General features: G+C 43.4%; 1 long non-coding RNA gene across 1 annotated transcript; it reads right to left on the bottom strand.

The window, feature by feature from the left end:
• Nucleotides 1-7,761: 7,761 nt before the first annotated feature.
• LOC114628997 lies at nucleotides 7,762-14,702 on the bottom strand. The gene is made up of 3 exons (XR_003712581.1): nucleotides 14,494-14,702; nucleotides 8,776-8,931; nucleotides 7,762-8,172 (listed from the first exon to the last, which is right to left on the bottom strand). It is a non-coding gene; the product is annotated as an uncharacterized LOC114628997 (long non-coding RNA).
• Nucleotides 14,703-18,694: the final 3,992 nt, after the last annotated feature.

The following is an 18,694-nucleotide window of genomic DNA, read 5'->3' as shown; positions in this document are numbered from 1 at the left end:
GCATTTCTTTAAGTGCTTCTTGTACATTCGGGATTCCTCTGTTGAGGATTCTCTGTTTAGATCTGTACCCCATATTTTAATTCAGTCATTTACAGGCAAGAACTCCAGTGGAGGGATAACGCCACCAATACATATACTAAACTGTCAACTCAAAATTTGACTGTGTAAAAGAAATTCAGGGACAAAAATGGAGAAGAAACTGAAGGAATGGCCAACCAATAACCAGCCCAACTTGAGATCCATCCTATGGGCAAGCACCAGTCCCTGACATTATTAATGATACTCTGTTATGCTTGCAGACAGGAGACCAGCATAACTGTCTTCTAAGAGGCTTTACCCAGCAGCTGATTGAAACAGATGCAGATACATACAGCGAAACATTGGGCAGAGGTCAGGGACTCTTATGGAGGAGTAGGAGAAAGGATTGCAGTCCTGAAGGGGATAGGAACTCCACAGGAAGACCAACAGAGTCAACCAATGTGGACCCCTGAGATCTCTCAGAGATGGAGCCACCAAACAAAGAACATACACAGACTTGAATGAGATCCCCTGGCACATATGTAGCAGACATGCAGCTCAGACTCCATGTGGAACGCCCCCAAACTGGAGCGGAGTCTTTCCCTAAAGCTGTAGCCTGACTGGGGGCTCTGTTCCCCAATAGGGCTCCCTTGTCAGGCTTCAGTGGGAGAGGGTATGCCTGATCTGGCAGAGTCTTGATGTGCCAGAGTTGGGGGGATATCTAGGGGAGGCTCCACCCTCTCAGAGGAGAAAGAGAGAGGAGATGAGGGGGGGATTCTGTGATGGGGGACTGAGAGGGGGCAGTGTTTGGAATGTAAATAAATAAATAAGTATTAATTAAAAAGTTGCCTTAATCATGGTGTCTCTTCATAGCAATGAAACCCAATCTAAGATAGGCAGCCACAGTGGCAATCAATGTGGAAGCTCCTCAAAGAGGAATTCTAAACTATAGAACTCCCGTATGACCCAGCAGCACCATTCCTGGTCTATCCCTAAAGCATTAGTCAATACACAGTAGGCGTGCACTCATGTTTACAGCTTCACAACAGCCAACTTGTAGAGTCAGCCTGGCTTCCTCTCACTGGGCAAGTGTTCCAGCTAGAGGCAGGAGTAGCTGTCAACACACTTATGTGGGGTGTCTCTGTGTCTTAGCTCTGCTAGTGGACATCTTCTTCTTTTCTCTTGTCCCTCACAGGTGAGGAGGAAGTCTATTTTTGACTGAATTTGGAGAAAAGAAACAAGGAGATTAGCTCCTCCCCTTTTCTCTGGTATTTGATCCGCTTTGTAGGAAGCACACATTCTATGTGGCTTCGACAGAAATTGAGTCAATACCTGATGAGGAGCCAGTGACAGTTGAACACTGTCCACAGTTGACTAAGTGGGTTTACGATGGAGAGAGACCCAATGTCACCCTGTCCAACATCAGCTTCTTTCCAATTTCATCTCTCCAGTTGGTTTGGGGGAAAAGGACACCATGATTTGGGTGTTCTTGAACCTAGGTGAGATTGAGCATACCTAAGATGAAAATCCCTAACCTGAAATGCTCTAAAATCTACAACACAACACTAAAAGTGAAAAATCTCACACATGACCCATATCACCATCAAAATACAGGTACACTACAAATAGCACACAAAATACTCTTCGGCCATGTGTGTAGGGTATGTATAACCCACTCTCCACTGAAGCCGGAGAAGGCAGCCCTATTGAGGAACAGAGCCCCCAGTCAGTTATATGTTTACACTTGGGTTTTATCCCTCAAAATATCTTTATGTCTACTTCTATGTCTATGTCTAATATATATGCACATGTGTATGTATAATGAATATTTATATCCATATATTCATATTTGTGTATATATGGAAATATTCCAATTTTACAAACTCAGAATCTGAATTATCTCTGATTCCAATCATTTTGCACAAAGACCACATAACCTGTTGTGATAAAAGTAAGTCTTTGGGTCTGGATAGATGGCTCAGTGGTTACAGCACTGATTGCTCTTCCAGAGGATCCAGGTCTAGTTCCCAGAACCAAATTGTGGCTCACAACCCTGTGTAATTCCAGCTTCAGAAGATCTGATGCCTTCTGAATTCAACATGCAATAAGCATACATGTGGTACATATACACACAGGCAGGCAAAACCCCCACACATACAATAAAAAGAGATCTTACAAAAGTTGTAATTAGAAGCAAGTAGGCCTTCTTGATTGTTCTCTTGGCGTGCCTTCTCCAATCCCTTTCACGATCCTGGTCATCCTCCTGTAAACGCTCATGTGCAGTAGCACTTGGGAGTGCCTCTCTGACCATGCAGTCTGTGCTTTGCACAAAGGTGTCTAGCCTGAGCGGTGTTAATGAGACCCAGAACACAGACAGGGCTTCTCTTGTCTCTGAGTTAGCGGCATCCTTACCTGGCATTACACCATCTCAGACGAGGAGACACGTGCTTGTGATTTGCATGAAGGATTTCTCTGTGCCGATACTTGTATCAGATGAATCAAAAGTTGCTTGCTCTTTAGGTGGACAATTCTGTGACATCATCCAGTTTCACCACCCAAGGGGAGGAAGCACAGTCACCTACCCATGCTTCTATCATGCTTTCTAAGATATAAACAGTGAAAACGTGAGCTCTAGCCTTGGCAGGAGAGAGGGGAGAAGAGGCATCACCTCAGTTCTCGTCATTGTTGTACTTTAATGGGTTGTACACTTGGTTGGATTCCCAAAGCCTAGAATCTGAACTTACTTTCCTTATCTCTAACTGGACATCCAGTGGATCTCCATAAGCTGTGGCAAGAAGACTTATGACAAAAAGAACTGCACAGCAAGAAAAAAACAAAAACAAAACAAAACAACAACAACAACAAAACCCACTGCAGATGGTAGGAGTTATAGTCATTCCTGATGACTTCGGTTCTCCCCTGCAGCACTTGCCAGCCCAGTGCATGTGTAAGCCCACTCTGACAATGTTGATGCTAATGATAATAGCGTCACGTGACTATTTCTGGAAAACACCTAGAGCCATCTCTTTGAATTATTCATTTCCTGACTGCTTTTTTCTAAGTTTTGTAACATAATTCCTTGGGGATCTAGACTTACATGCCAAAGGACGTTTTATTCAGAGCCCCTCTCTCTTCCTTTCCCTCTCTGTCTGTATTTACTTGTCTTTCTGCTGCATGGCGGTTGTTTTGATGATTTCAGAGTGTTCTTCAGCCTTGCTAACTGAGTATATTTGGGAGAAGCATTGGCTCCCAGCAGTGTTTTTCTTAAAAGTTCTCATGGGGTGCTTCCTAACACTTCTCTGGAAAAGAGCAGAGAGCCAGTGCCACCCCTACAAGCACTCCTTCCAAGGCATCAAATTGTATTTTCCTAATACTCTTCCTGACTGTAGTCCCTTTGGCCTTTGTAGGAGACTCAGGGTGCAGAGCAAAGTTGAAATAAGAATTTGAGTTTACCCGGTGGTGCTGAGGGCATGGCTCACTGGGTAAAGTGCTTGCTTTGCAAGCATGACAGCCTGAGTTAGAATTTGCAGGAACCATGAAAGGCAGGCACGACAGTGTGACTGGAATCTCATGCGCCTACAGTGAGATGAGAGGTGGAGACGGGAGAATCTCTGTGGTCACATGGGCCGCCAGCCTCCTGACCACAGCATGAACAACAAAGACGTCCTGTCTCAAACAAGGTGGAAGCTAAGTTGTTCTCTGACTCTCACATACACAATGGGGCATGTATGTTTATGTACATGTGCTCACACATGTGCATACAAACATGTACAGGCATACATATTATATTCATACATTCACAAAATATGATGAAAAGAAGCTGAGGAAGACGTATAAGACTTACATGCATATTCATACATGATACACACATAAAAAAGACAAAAACATTTTTTAAAAGCAAAGTTTATTGACTAAGAACAAGAATCCAAGGAATAGTAGATATGGAATTACCATTTTTGGAGGTGTCTGTGTCTGATTATAGCAAGTGGCCAGATCTAGGTTCAAATCCCAGCCCTACCATTGGCTTTTCTGCTTTACTTCTCTTGTCAGTATGGTGTGACTAGCAGTTTTTACCTCCTTGTACTGTCAGAAGGCTCATATAAGGAGAACAACATGGGGCAAACAGTAGGTACCCAGCACATGATCGCCACGATTCTAACCACGAGGTGGGTAGAGGAGATTCAGCTTGTAGTCTCTGAACACCCAAAGTGTAACCCAGGTAGTCACAGTGATGAGTTCAGGAAACCAGTTAGTTTTAGCTTAAAACCCAGTTCTGCCAAAATCCCACTGTGTCAACTTCATTAAATCTCAATTTCACCAAGCTTCAACTTTCTTCCCAGGTAAGGCGGTCACTGTGCTATGAAGGGACCCAATGCTTATAATAAGAGAATAAAGCATGGGCTTTGGCCTCCTCGGGCCAACAGTTTTCAAGTGTCCTGTGGCCCTATGGGTTCCCCTGCACTGCCCCTGGGAGCTCCGGGCCACTGTGCAAGTTCAGAAGATGGAATGTCACCTATGGCTCTGCCTTGCATCATAATCCTTTCCAGAAAGACAGCTCCTGATGTGTAATAACTTCCAGGACCATTGGTGCTGCCAAGACAAGGCTCATGACACAAAGGAGCTTCCCAGGCAGAATCTAACACGGTGGGGAAAACTTTGGAGGTGGACAGTTCAATTCCTATCTCGGCTCCATCTTCTGTCTGTGATATTACCTAACTTCTCTTTCAGCTTGTAAACTATGGATGCTTTGCAGAGTTGAAGTGGGGATCGAATAAGATAATAAGCACAAAACCTTTACTGCACGGCAAGATAAACAGAAGCCATTTTTACTAACTGTCAAGAGCCATGCATTCTGTGTCTAGTTATGGAGTTGAGTCTATGTTAGCTACTGCCCCAGTCATTCTGGCCAGGAGTGGTGTAGTTAGTGGTGCTTATAGGTTCTGTGCTGGACTTTACATTAGTTGCTTGTCCATCCCAAATGCCGTGAGGCTATATAAGTTATCACAGTTCATTTCTTCTTGCTAGAACTGAGTGTCAATGTAGGCAGTTTAAGGAGAACAGAGATTTAGAGAGTTGTTCTGGATACTGGGAGATCTAGAATGGAGCTAGCATCTGGCCAAGGCCTTTAAAAACTACTTCTTTTAGTTTTGGGGATTATAATATAATTACTTAATTTTCCCCTTCTCTTGCCTCCTTCAAAACTGTTCCATAGACCCCTCTGTTTTAGTTAGGGTTTCTATTGCTGTGAAGAGACAACAGGGCCACAGCAATTCTTATAAAGGAAAAGATTTAATTAAGGCTGACTTACAGTTTCAGAGATTTAGTCCATTATCATTATGGCAGGAAACATGGCAGCCTGCAGGCAGACATGTTGTTGGAGAAGGAATAGGAATTCTACCTCTGGAGCAGCAGGCAGCAGGAAGAGAGTGAGACACTGAGCCTGGCTTGAGCATCGGAGGCCTCAAAGCCCACCCTGACAGTGACACAATTCCTCCAACAAGGACACACCTACTCCAACAAGACCACATATCCTAATAGCGCCACTCCTTAACGGCCAAGCAGTCAAACTCGTGAGTCTATGGGGGCCATAGCTATTCAACCCACTACACTCAACTTGCTCTCTTTCAGATTCACTGGTTAGGGCCTTTGTGCTGATTTGTTCATGAAGAAAGAGCAAGTGAGTATGGAAGACGGAGGGGAGCACATGCCCTGGACTCAGTATTCTTGCTGGAGCTAGCTTTGTTGAGAGTGATAGGTAGCATTCCATTTTCTGGAGTCTCCCAATGGCCCTGAGCTCCCAAGGATAATGAAGGGGAGCTCATAAGAGCACAGAAGACTTGAAGACTCTTGGCCCAAGGAGGCCAAAGCCCAAGCTCTATTCTTTCATTATAAACATTGGGTCCCTTCAAAGTATATGGAAGAGGCAACCAGATGGGTCTCCTTTAACAAATGGAGAGCCCCCATGACCTACCTATTTCTAAAATTGTTCACCATCTTAGTGTCATTGTAACAATAAAATTTCAACATGAGTTTTCTGGGGGAGACATTTAAATTATAGCAATATCTATCTCTTGATTCTTTAACATTCCAGGAGACCCCAGATTATGAACCTATTTTTTAAAAATTCATTTATTTTGTATTGAATGTGTGCATGTGTGTAGGTGCATGTGTGTATGTGTGCTACAGATGCCAGAAGAGGGTGTTGGGTCCCCTGGAGCTGGAGTTACAGGTAATGAGCCATCCAACATAGATGCTGAAAGTCCTCTGGAAGAGCAGCAAGCAGTCTTAGCCATTGAGTCCTTTTTTAGCTCCTCCCTTATAATTTCTAGACTCATGCAAGTTGCATGATGCAAAGAACCTTGTGAATAACTGAAAAATTGAGGAACAGTAAGACTGTCCCCATGAAAGGGAGATGTGGGGCCAGACAGATCCGCTTTGCCGTCGCTGTTTGGATTGTCTGTGTTTCTCTGACACAGTCTGTGATTATATGTTAGTCAGCTGTGTCTCCATGTGTGTACCTGTGTAGCTCATGCTTCTAAGCCATGCTTGGAGTAAGAGAAGGAAAAGACACAGTTTCTAAGATGCAGACATTCTCTAAGTGACAGTGAAGAGATAGTCAGAAGTCAGGTAGCACAACAGAACTTTGTGGAATAAACTAATGTGTAAGTAGGATGTTAACGTTCAGAAAGTAGCGGGGACTTTGCAGACAAATGGGTCCGAGCTAAGCCTGGCTCTGTTCTTGTGACTTATGACTTTGACGGTTTACTTAATCACCAAGTGAGAGTTCTGTCTGGAACCAGGTACGATAGATATTGGCTTAGATCTTACTTATAAAAAGGTGACCCAGTCTATGGCATAGAGGGACATGACTGGAAGCCATTATCATCAAGGTTACTATTATCACACACACTCACAACTCCCCACAGTTCCCTTAGTGTGTTATCTGTTGCATGTTATCTGTTGTGTTATGTGCATATCTGTTTTTGCCTCTTGTATTCATGCCATTGGGAACTTCACTTGCCATTCTGTGTTCATATGTGATCAGAGATAACCATTAGACAACCCATCCACTATATACAGGGTCACTGAAGTACAGTGGAGCATAATCAGGCCTAAAATTGAGATATTTTTCTCTCATGGGTCTTTAGAGAGATAAATACAAAACACACTACAATGTCAGGCAATGCTAAAAAGAAACATTGTGAAAAGAAAGGACCAAGTATTTTCTCTCTTGGTGTGACACAGATTAATTTATTTCTGGACTTAACCCTGTATGTCCAGAGCAGTGATAGAGCAGTTCGCATTAGTCAAAGCTATCTTTGGTTGTTTTTTTTTCTTCATATTTTCGTGTGAACTGAAGAGGCTTGCCTAGGAAGACACGTTAATTACCAGCATCAAATGTGTCTGGTTCTCCTAAGAAGCATCTGGGCCAATGTGGCTAAAACATGAGAAGAAGAGATCATAGACTACATCACAATGTTAGAATATTGATGCATGCTATTGTGGCTGGTAGACTGATCAAATGCATGGCCTCTGTTGCTAGGACCCCTGGGCTGCCCCAGACTCACAGGCTGAAATGGGTGGACCAGCCCAGACAACCAGCATTACAGGAAGCAGGAAGCTAAATCAGATACTCCTGAGCCAGCAGGTATCCAGCAGTGCACAGCCGCTGTGCTGGGACTGATCCCCTTTGGGTTGGAACAGAAATATGTCTAATTATGCTGATTTATTAAACTACTCAGCCTCCATCCAATAAGCTTTATTTTGCCATTATTTATGACTTGCTGAGTCCTGGCAGTGAGCTCTGTATGAAAGAAGGTACAGCCAGGGGCTGAGGAGGGTCTGAGGTAAGGCAGGGAAAACCTCAAAGCTTCCTCAGTTGTCACAAGAGTGAATGGACTGTGAGGGTGGTGGTGACATGTCTAAGGTGTGTTTAGCTGGTTGACATTCCCAGCATTCTTTCCACGTCTCGGCCCCATCCCTTCCCAGTCTCCTTCTGTTTTCCTTCCCGAAGATTGTCCCTCTAGCTCACAGGCTTTGGTTTGGTCACATTTGGGCTGTCCGTTCATCTCTGGGTATTGCTTTATAGACCCTTGCGTGTCATCTTATTTTTTTACGAACACTTGCAGGAAAGAGAAGTGTGAGTAGGGAGGCCTGAGGGAGAAAGAGGAAAGACCTTTTACTCTCATGAAGAGGACCGAAAGTTTCTTGTAGTCTTCTTTCTTTATCTGGAGGGGGGCTGTGGGGTATAGCTGAAAGACAAAGGTATGCACCAAGGTCCAAAGTGGAGGTCTGAACAGAAGCCTTAGGTAGGCCTGAGTTGCCCCTTCTTCAAGGACAGAGTCTCATGATACCTGAGGATGCCCATGGCATTCACATTCCTTTCCAGAGATCTGAAAGAGGTGAAGCATGGAAACTAAGCCATCTGGAGCCATCTCTAGCACATGGACTGTCATAGACTCAGCAAAGAGTTACTAGCTATTCTTGCTTCCCTGAGGCTCTGGTTTTGTAGGAAGGACCTGAGGGTTTCCTGGACAGAAAGACTTCCCCCTTTTCTTGTTGGGTGGTTTTAAGGTGTGGAAGCAGCCAGATTGCTGGGAAAGTTGTGGGTGGGCTGAGGGCCAAGGAACATAAAGGTACCATTGGGTCAGCATTTTGAGCATCTACCCTCGTTCCTCTGTTGACACCCAGCCTTCAGATCCCATTGTCTTCAAGCCAGAAGGGCTGGCTTGTAATATTACCATCATTTATGCTTACAGGAGGAGCAGAAGGCCAAGCAATCACATCCTCCACAGCTCTACAGGGAAGTCCAGGAAGTGGAGGGCAAGGGCAGAAGATTGGGCTAATCTTGGAGTTGGGTCTTCCAGCTCAGAGCTCACATCTTAGCAGGAGGCTGCAGGAAACAGCTGGATCCTATGATGAGAAAAGAAGAGATGGGAAATTCAATGTTGGATGCCGAGGGAAAAGGGAAACTGACCTCCCACAGTGTAATGGTCCAGATCCAGACGGACTGGACATTATTCAATAGCCTGACCCAGATGCTGTAGTTTTCCATGGGTGGGGAAGGGTACTGTTGGCTCTTAGGATCTTGACCTAGTAGCTGAAAGCCTGAGAGAGCCTGAGAATTTGCTTAGCTTGCTAGGCAGGGTCTGCTGTTCCTAGTTATCCTGTAGAGCTGAATGCTTGCACTGCTGTCAGGAGATCTGGCTTCATCCATTCATAGAAAGGTCATTTGATTGTTTTGTAAGCTGGAAATACAAGGTGTATTAGCTACTTTTCCTATTGCTATTATACACTATCTGACAAACTTAAGGAAGGAGAGTCTTATTCTGACGTACAGTTCAAGGAAGATTTTTCAAGTATGGCAGAGAAGGCACAGAAGCAGATACTGGATTCAGCTATCACTTTGTACCAACAGTCAGGAAGGAGAGAGGGGACAGGAAAGGGGGTAAGTTATCACCAGACCCAGCCTGTCATGATCCAATTTATCTAGCAATGATCTATCTCCTAAAGGATCCATAATTGTTCTAAACAGTGCCACTAGCTGGGAACCACATATTCAAACATGTGAGCGTGTGAAGAATATTTCACATTCAAAGCACAACACAGGGCAAGATCATGGTCAACTGTTGTTAAAGCATCTTCAAGAACGGGCCATCTGGAGGAGCTAGTGCTGAAGTCAAAAAGCAGCAGATTACTATTCATTCTTGGTATCTGCACGGAATATCAGTCCATTCTGTTTCTCTCTGCTCCATATTGACAGGTCTACCAAACGACAGGAGAGGACCAGAAGAGGAGAGGAAGGTCCAAGATGTGTTTTATATTTTAATGTGGTTTACACTTCTGACACCTCTTTAAAACTCAACCATCAACCAAACCCCAGAGGAATATCTGGTTAATATCATCGCCTCGTCAACTTGTTGTCTTTCATATAACCATCTCCCATGAAGTAGAAGGCAATAAAAAGACTTTGAATGTGATCCATCTCCAGGCTATGTCTTTAAGTACTTTTTTTTAAAAGTATGACCTATACATTCATATAAAGCTGAAAGGTGAAACTTTTCTTTGACAAAGTTGTACTTACTTTTACTGCCTACAATGAATTATGATGCATTCTATTTTGTCATATTTTATATTCCTTTTCAAAGTCCTACTTAACTGGAAACATTGGCTTAGAAACCAGAGTGGTCTCAACAACTTTCTATAGGGTAGCTTTACTTTCAGTGTAGCTAGCACCAGTTGCAGCCAGGTCTTCACTGTTGTCTACTCAACATTGACCAAGAAGAGAGCGGGAGCAAGAATTAATATTCAGGTTACTACTAAAAAAAAAAATTACTGTCTAAAAGTAACTTTTATTTGCCTGATATAATTGTTGTCTCTGAGGCGTATTGCCTCTGTCTGCTAACCTAGGCCTCATCCTGAAAGTGTCCAGCTTCCATACAATCTTATCTAAGTAGAGAATGTTTTCAGCTTCTGCTTACTTACTGCTGAATAAGCTTACCTTTTCTAGCTCTTTCTGAATGCTGGCTGGATGGTCAACTCAGCTATTATGGCTTAAACTCCTTTCCATGCTGACTGATTCAATCTAGCTTCTCCCATGGCTTCTGACTTTTTGCACTGCTTGGCCTCAAAGTAGCTCTGAAAGTCTGTTCTAACCTGGTTCCTTGTCATTTTCTGGCTCATTTTGTCTAACTTGTTCTATCTCTGCAACCTGTCTCTGTACAACTGTCCTAGTAAAATTGCCTCCTTCTCTTCATCTCTTTCCACTGCCTCTCAAGTAGCTTCCCTTTCCTTTCTCTTTTTGTGAGAGTTGGGCGTATCCTATTCTGTCAAAATCTTTCTCTGATTCATCACTTTGTCTGCCACTCAATTAGACATCACTTTCAAACACGGTTGCTTCCTTCTACAAACTAACTTTATCTTCATTGTTTGGGATTAAGGATGTGTATTAAGGCTGAACCACATCACAACTAGAAACAACGTTTCTTCAGTAAATAACAATCTTGAGGTTCACAGTGTGATAAATTATCCTGCAACATTACTGCATAGTGAGGCTACAGCGAGTATTATTAACTTGGCGAAATTTAATGGTGAATTTTTAACTCCAGTGGTCTTGCCATTCACCTTTTTTCATGCTGTTCCTGTTTCTGGAAATGCCCTGACAGCTTCACCACATCCAAATCATCTGACTCTCAAGACTTGCTTTTTTCAGGGATTCTGCTCTGTCTTTGCCTGTTCAGGACTTTAAAATGTTTAACTCTTTTACTTATTTGGCTTGTCAGCATGTTTAGCCAGCCAAACTTGAATTCACGAATGTCATGTATTTCCTGTAGTTAATCTCTGAGAGAGACTACCTAGCTTTACATACTATATGGAGCCGTGTTTGTGAAAGGGTCTTCTGGTTCCTGGCAACTGACCAACTGTTGGAAAATCAAAGTCTTTCTTATTCTTAGTCCCAAAATGATCTGAAGTCTGTCTACATGCTCACTCTTGGGTCCAGTGACACAGTCTTTATAATCTATGTCTGGGTTGGCTTGATGCCTATTTTTCCATACAGTCTTGATTTATGCCTCTTATACAAACATAAGACTCTCGTTGGCTCTGATGGTTTGATCACCCAAGCCTGCATTATCTAGAGTTAGCTTTAGTTTCTCTTACTATTACATACCTATGTGATGTGCCATACAAATGAACTTCATTTGTACCAGCTTTTCTATTTTCACATGAACTATTCTATCATTAAAATTACCCCTCCTTCAATGTGCTATCATGAGCTCCTTTTCCATTTAAGCCAGACCTGGGAGTTGGCCAGGCACTTTCCCTTTGCTTTATTAACCCATATATCAATTTCCTAAGTAATCTAAGTGCCTGCCAATGATTGAGCATTGTGCTAATTGCTGATGTAGTGCAGTGAGACAAATAGTCTTGTTTTCTTTGAATTTATATTCCAGCGTAATAAACACCCACATATACAGTTGCAGATGGAGATAAGGATGATGAAGGAAATGGGCCAGCTCTCTGCCAGTGGGTGTAGGTCCATTTTGTACCGAGCACTCCAGGAAGGCCTCTCTGAGGGATTAATGTGAAGCACAGATATGAAGGATCTGAAGAAGCCAGTGATTGAAAGGCTTCCAGCCAAAAACATTCAAGGAAGTCCATTTACACTTTAGGGTTATCATTCTGGAAAGCAAGTGGACGGTGGATTGTTAGGGAGAACCAATTAAGAGGCTCTTAGTGTTATATAGGCAATAGCTAATGGTCATTTCTCACAAAAAGGACAGATCAAGAACATATATGGGTGGTAAAAATCAATAAGGCTTGGCAATTGAATGCTGCGATTGGATGCTGTGTAGAGGAGGGGCTGGTGGTTGGAGTGAGGGGGACCCAACCCTAGCATCAGTTGAATGGCTTCAGTAAGAGGTAAGTGGTAGAGCCATCAATCAAGTTAGGGAAAAGAAAGTGAACAAGGCACCTCATGGGGCAGCTGCAGACACATGAGGACATTGGATGTCAGCTCCATGGGCACACGCAGAGCATCTTGGTCTGATGCACTGCTGTGGCCATCATGAAGTTCTTAAGAATTTGGTCTTCGAGTGTGTGTTTTGTGAGTGAAGTCTGACTGGATATTGGATATGACAATGATCAGAATAGCAGCCGTATGCTTCCTTAGGGCCTTGTCACCTCATTTCCTACACTTGCGATAGACTCAAATAAACCCTGGGAGATGCGTAATACACATTTTTCAACAAAACACAAAGAAGTAGATGCTGTGTCTATAACTGACTAGACTGGAGCACTGATAACCCCAAGAGGTCATGTTCCCAGTTCAGTGGGACACAAGAAAGTAGGTGAAGGTCTCTGAATAACAAACTATGTACCTTATTTGATTCTTCCTTGGGCCATAAACGAAGGTATAAAAAGAAGAGAGGTAGAGAGAAGCCTGACACTCCTTTCATTCACCACTAACTTGTGATCCTAGTACTTGGGGAAATGGAAGCACGAGGATCAAGAGTTCAAGAACAACCTGGGTTAGATGAGACCCTGTGCCAAACAATCAATCAGTCAAACAAACAAACATAGTGAAGAAGCAAAATTAAATTAACGGATGAATTCCATGGCAAAATACTATTGTTTTAAAACAAATGACATATACATATATACATAGATATTTACATATACTTATATGTACCTACATATAAGAGCCAAGAATTAAGAATTACGTCATTTTGATGATTCTGTGTATAAGTTGAATTCTCTCATATTTACATCTAAAACATTGTGCTATACAAAAATAAGTGATAAAATTCAGCTCATAGTTTATGATATTCCCCATTTTTCTTTACATACAATGACAATCATAGTAAGATGAAAAGCTACAGAGGAACCATGGGAAGAAAGGACAGACCTCACATGTTAACTCCTTTAATGTCATTTTCTCCCAATATTTTAATAAGAAGATCTACACCTTCATTTTGCTCTAGAGCCTTTCAATTACAGAACCAGTCCTAGGGAGCTAACTGGTCACGGAACTAGGTCAAGAGCCCCAAGTTTTATCCCTTAACCACAGTGGTTGATGTTTTCTTCTGTGCTCTTCAAGTCCCCACTCTGAGGGACCTCCTCCACCCTAGTCTTTAAGGACTACTGGCAAGTCCAGAAAGAGTAAAGATGCCTCAAGAAAGGGCTCCAGAAGACAGAACTAAAGGCCCAGGGAGAGACCAGAGAGATAGGAGATGGGCAGAACACCTCAGGACATTTCCTGGAGGCCTGGGAAGTCATATCGAAGTAACACAACATGTGGCCTTGTCTCATGTGTAACCAGAGGACAATAGTCCTTGTTGACTATTAATGCTGAGGAAGAATGGCCTGCAAATGCTACCTGGACAGAAAAATAGAAAGAATACTTTTCTACCCATATCCACTTATGATAATGTCTATGGAGGCATGGTCTACAGGACTGTACTACTCAGTGTCAACTGGGACTAGCTTCATGCCCAGGACTTTAGGACCTTGGCAAAGTATCTGGGTTCCTCTAAACCCATCCTGGCTTGGCCAGCAGCCCAACCCTCAGAGATCCCACCATTTTCTATGATGACTACACTGTCAGCCAGACAATGTTAACAGGCAAAGGAGCAGTTCTCTGTGAGCATCTTGGAGTGGGACAGAGGCTGTGGAGGCAGAAATAATACCAGGTATATTGCCAAGATTAAATCTACTCCTTTCTTTGCAGCTGGACTGTGGCCATGTGATCAGATTCAGGCTAATGAAACATGACAAGGAATGGTCTAATCATGCTTGCTAGATCAACGGGTGTTTAAGGCTCTGTGTAGAAAACCAGACTTCTATAGTGTTGTGTAAACTAAACTGGGACTCTCCTGTAAATGCTTTCCCAGGGATTCTCCTGTAAACACTTTCCCAGGGTGTACCACGGAAGCGGTCTTTGGACAGTGGCAAAGTGAATAGTTTACAGAGGCTTACCTCAGGGGCAGGTAAGATGTCTGTGGCCAGCTGTCTCCCAACAGTGATTCAACACGAATCCACCTGCTATCGTGCCTTTGTGTGGTCCCTTTCTGTGTTGATGCGCAGCTTGGCTGTATGACATGCTCTGGCCAATAAGGCACCTGGGATACAGTCAGAGGTTAAGCGCTTATGCCCCGGGGCTTGCTCTCATGGCACTCAGCCTTCTCAGTTCTCTCAGCCAAATATAGTCTATCTGCAGCTGTGAGAGCGAGCCCAGGTGCCACCAGCTGAGGAACCTCGTGGCCAGCCCACAGAGCTGTGGGAAGCAAACCTGTGGTTGCTTTCAGCTATTCAGCTCTGGGACAGGAGATAACTAACACAATATCTTATTCAATCTTGCTTCTCTGGAACCAGATGTGGTGCCTCCACCTCCCTTTGTGACATATAGTTTATTCTCCTAATAGCCTTCCAGATGAGTTTAACATCACTTTGTATTTATTTTTAATTACGAGAGTCAAACAACCTCTTACTCATGCCAAACCCTCATACTGGGTGTGTGCGTGTGTGGTGGGAGTGCTCGATAGGACACAACTGTCTGATTATCCACATTCTTGTAGAAGTTGTAATCAAAGTCAGGGAGATGCAGCGGCTTGCATAAGTTCCCCTCCAGCAGACTTTGATCACTTGCAGTACGGCAGTATTAATAATTCATAACTTTTGATACTTATTGAATACTTTGCCATTTGCCAACTGCCCAGAGCTTTACATACCTACAGTGTCTTCAACTTTGCTGAAGCCTTGTAAATTGCTCAGTTATCCTCTTAAATAAGATGGAGAAACTGAGGCTCAAGAAGTATACACAATTAGGGGCTGGGGACCCAGCCTAGCAGTTAAGAGCACAGACTGCTCTTCCAGAGGACCTGGGTTGTTTTTTCAGCACCCACAAGGCAGCTCACAATGATGTGTTGCTCTAGGTCTAGGTCAGATACCACTGCATGCATGTGGTATGCATACATACATGCAGACAAAACACCCATGCACATAAAAATATACACACACTTAGAAAAAGGAAGTACACATAACTAGTTTTTCAGAGTTAGCAAGTAGCAGAGCTGAGCTCGAAACCTGAGGCTTCCCAACTGCCCACTGGTGCTTGTCTCCCCTCCCTTAATGTGTGCTGACAGATTCTACCCTAAAGATAGCATATGAGGCATCTTTCTCACGAAGGAAAGGAGATTTCTTTTAAAGTAGTGTGTGTGTGTGTGTGTGTGTGTGTGTGTGTGTATGAGTGTACAATTGTGAGGCCAGAGGCCAACCTTTAGGTGCCATCTATCCTGGTTTTCCTGGTTTTGTTTCTGAAACAAGGTCATTTATTTTACCTGGAACTTGATGATTGAGGTAGGCTGGCTGGCTAGTGAGCCCAAGTTATCTATCTACCCTCTGTCCCCAGGGCTGGGATTTCAAATACATACTGCCATGCTAGGCTTCTACCTGGGTTCTGTGGACAGAGCTCCGTTCTGGTGCTTGAATGGCAAGCACTTTAACCAAATCAGTCATCTCCTTTGTCTTTGTCTGGAAAAAAATTTCTCACAACTCCCCTTTGATGTAAAGTGTGCATTAACTGCTTAGTGATAGTTATATAAAATTGTGTACAACATGCAGGGCCTGGATCGTGGTAGAAAACGGTTTTCAATGCAAGAAGTAGTTTTTGGCATTATCTGACTGAGAGTGTAGTGATGGTAAGAAATGGTGAGGGTCTCTGAGGATTGGGCTAGATGTGTTTAGGGGTGCCCAGACACCTTGACAAGGCCCTAAATTTCTGTACAGGAAACTCACGCCAATAGACACTGAGTAGTACAGTCCTGTAGACCATACCTCCACTGACATGATACAGGGATGTGGATAGAGAAGTAATCTTTCTATATTTCTGGCAAGGTAGCATTTGTGGGCTCTTCTTCCTCTCACTTTTTCCTCTCATTACACACAGGACAAGCCACATGGTGTGTTACTTAGATGTGACCCTCTAGGAAGTGTCCCCTTGAGCCTTCCGTGCCCATCTCCTTCTTCTCTGGTCTCTCCTTGGACCTTCACTTCTCTGAAACCCTTTCTGGAGTCATCTCTACTCTTTCTGGACTTGCTGGATATCCTTAAAGACCAGGATGGAGGAGGTCCTTCAGAGTGGTGATAGATCATTAAAAGAATACCACAAATTCCATCCATTTTCTGTTGAAATAAAAAGAAAGCTTCCATTTCCTGTCCTTTATAATTCAATGACACCCTGTGACTGAGATCAGCCCAGTGGACTAAGGCCTGGATGCTGACAATCATGTCTAGGCTTCATCTTTACATCGTTCCTGCCTAGCAATCATACCGTGTCTACTGCTTGTTTTATAAATACAGTTTTCTTGGATCCCAGCCTCACTCCTTTGTCCCTATCCCACTTGCAGCTGTTTTCACCCCACAACAACAGAGACAAGTAAGGTGCCTGAGTGAGGGGCCTGCAGACCCTTAACCATTTCCTGAACAGCTGCAGACCTCTGCTCTAGTCCTTCAGGCTGTGGTAACAATCCATCTCCGTTTGTAGTAATAAACTTATCACTTGGCTGCTGGAAGATGCTCCCACTTCTCCCAAATGCCTGGTTTCCACAGCATCATTATCTTGCTACAATAAGGGACAACTGAGAAAGCCTCCCCAGACTCAGGTCCTTGAGCTGTTTGAGGAGTTAGTGGAGATCTTTCCTTGGGACCACACATATCAGCATCATTATCCCTGTATCTAATTTTGTATCCCTGCTTTCCTTCCGTAGACACAAATCCTGAACATTCTCACATAAGTCCTGCACTCTGTTCCCATATCAGAGCTGGCTCCTGGGGCTTGTGCTCTGACAAATCCCTTGTTCTCTATTAGGCTATTCAATAGGACAACATCAGAGATGAAAGCCTCTGGTCCTTGAATCAATTCTTAGAGGTCAGATACCAACTGGGCCCTCTAAACTCCTGTCACACTTGACAGTAGAACAGCTTGGTCATTTGAATGAAAATGGCTTCTATAGGTTCATAGAGAGTGGCACTATTATGAGGTATGACCTTATTGGAGTAAGTATGGCCTTGTTAGAGGAAATGTGCCTCTGAGGCTGAGCTTTGAGGTTTCAGAAGCTCAAGCCATGACCAGTGTCACTTTGTATTTCTTCTGCCTGCTGATCTAGAGTCAGAACTCTCAGCTACTTCTCCAGCACCATGTCTGCCTGGATGCTGCCATGCTTCCCACCATGATGATAATGGACTAAACCTCTGAGCTGCAAGCCAGCCTTAATTAAATGTTTTTCTTTATAAAAATTATCATGGTCATGGTGTCTCTACAGAGTAATAGAACCCCTAACTATGATAGAAGTTAGTACTAGGAGTTGGGTGTTGTTATGGTAGGCCTGGCCACATTTTTGTTTGGAGGACTGTGGACTTTGAGTCTTTGAAAAAGCAGGAGTTGAAGGTATTAAGAGGAGCTTAGTGGGCCATGCTAATTAGGAGCATGGAAGACAATGGGGCTAAGGGTGATTTGAATTGTGGGGCCTGGCTCAAGAGGTTTCAGAGGAGAAGAATATTAGCATGTGGCCTAGAGACTGTTCTTGTAATATTTGGAAAAGAATGTGACTGCTTTCTGCCCTTGTTAAAAAAATAAAATAAACTCTGCCTGAGGCTAAATTGAAGATATATATATATATGGCTTTGGCAGAGGAGATTTCTAGACACCCTAGTATTAAATATGTTTCTTGATTATTTGTGCCCAAGCTTATGCAGCCCTATAAAGAGAGGGAGTAAGACAAAATGTACAGCTTGAAGAGAAAAAGGGCACCAGAAAAAAATGTTTAAAGAAAATCCTGCTGCTAAATGGAGTAAAGGGAGTGGTGAGCTCAGGGCAAGATCCCAGCTGTCTAAGTTTACAACTTGTGAAAAGGAAGTAGAGAAATGTTTATGGCTAGGCATGGTGGCTGGAGGGACACACCTTTAGTACCAGCACTTAGGAAAGCAGAGGCTGTCAGATCTCTGAGATAGAGGCCAGTCTGAACTACACATTGAGTTCCAGATCAGCAAAGTTTAGACAGTAAAGGAAATTATCAAAACCAGAAAGTTGGTGAAAATGTATTTGAATGATCCAGGCCCCGCAAGTAGCAGAACATGGCTGCTTTGTCCATGTGGTTCTGACTTTAGAGCCAAGGATAAA

The sequence above is a fragment of the Grammomys surdaster genome, unplaced genomic scaffold (genome assembly GCF_004785775.1).
Source record: "Grammomys surdaster isolate TR1022 unplaced genomic scaffold, NIH_TR_1.0 275, whole genome shotgun sequence".
Classification (NCBI taxonomy): Eukaryota; Metazoa; Chordata; class Mammalia; order Rodentia; family Muridae; genus Grammomys; species Grammomys surdaster.
The sequence above is the reverse complement of the archived record's forward strand: the minus strand, read 5'-3'. Positions and strand labels throughout refer to the sequence as shown.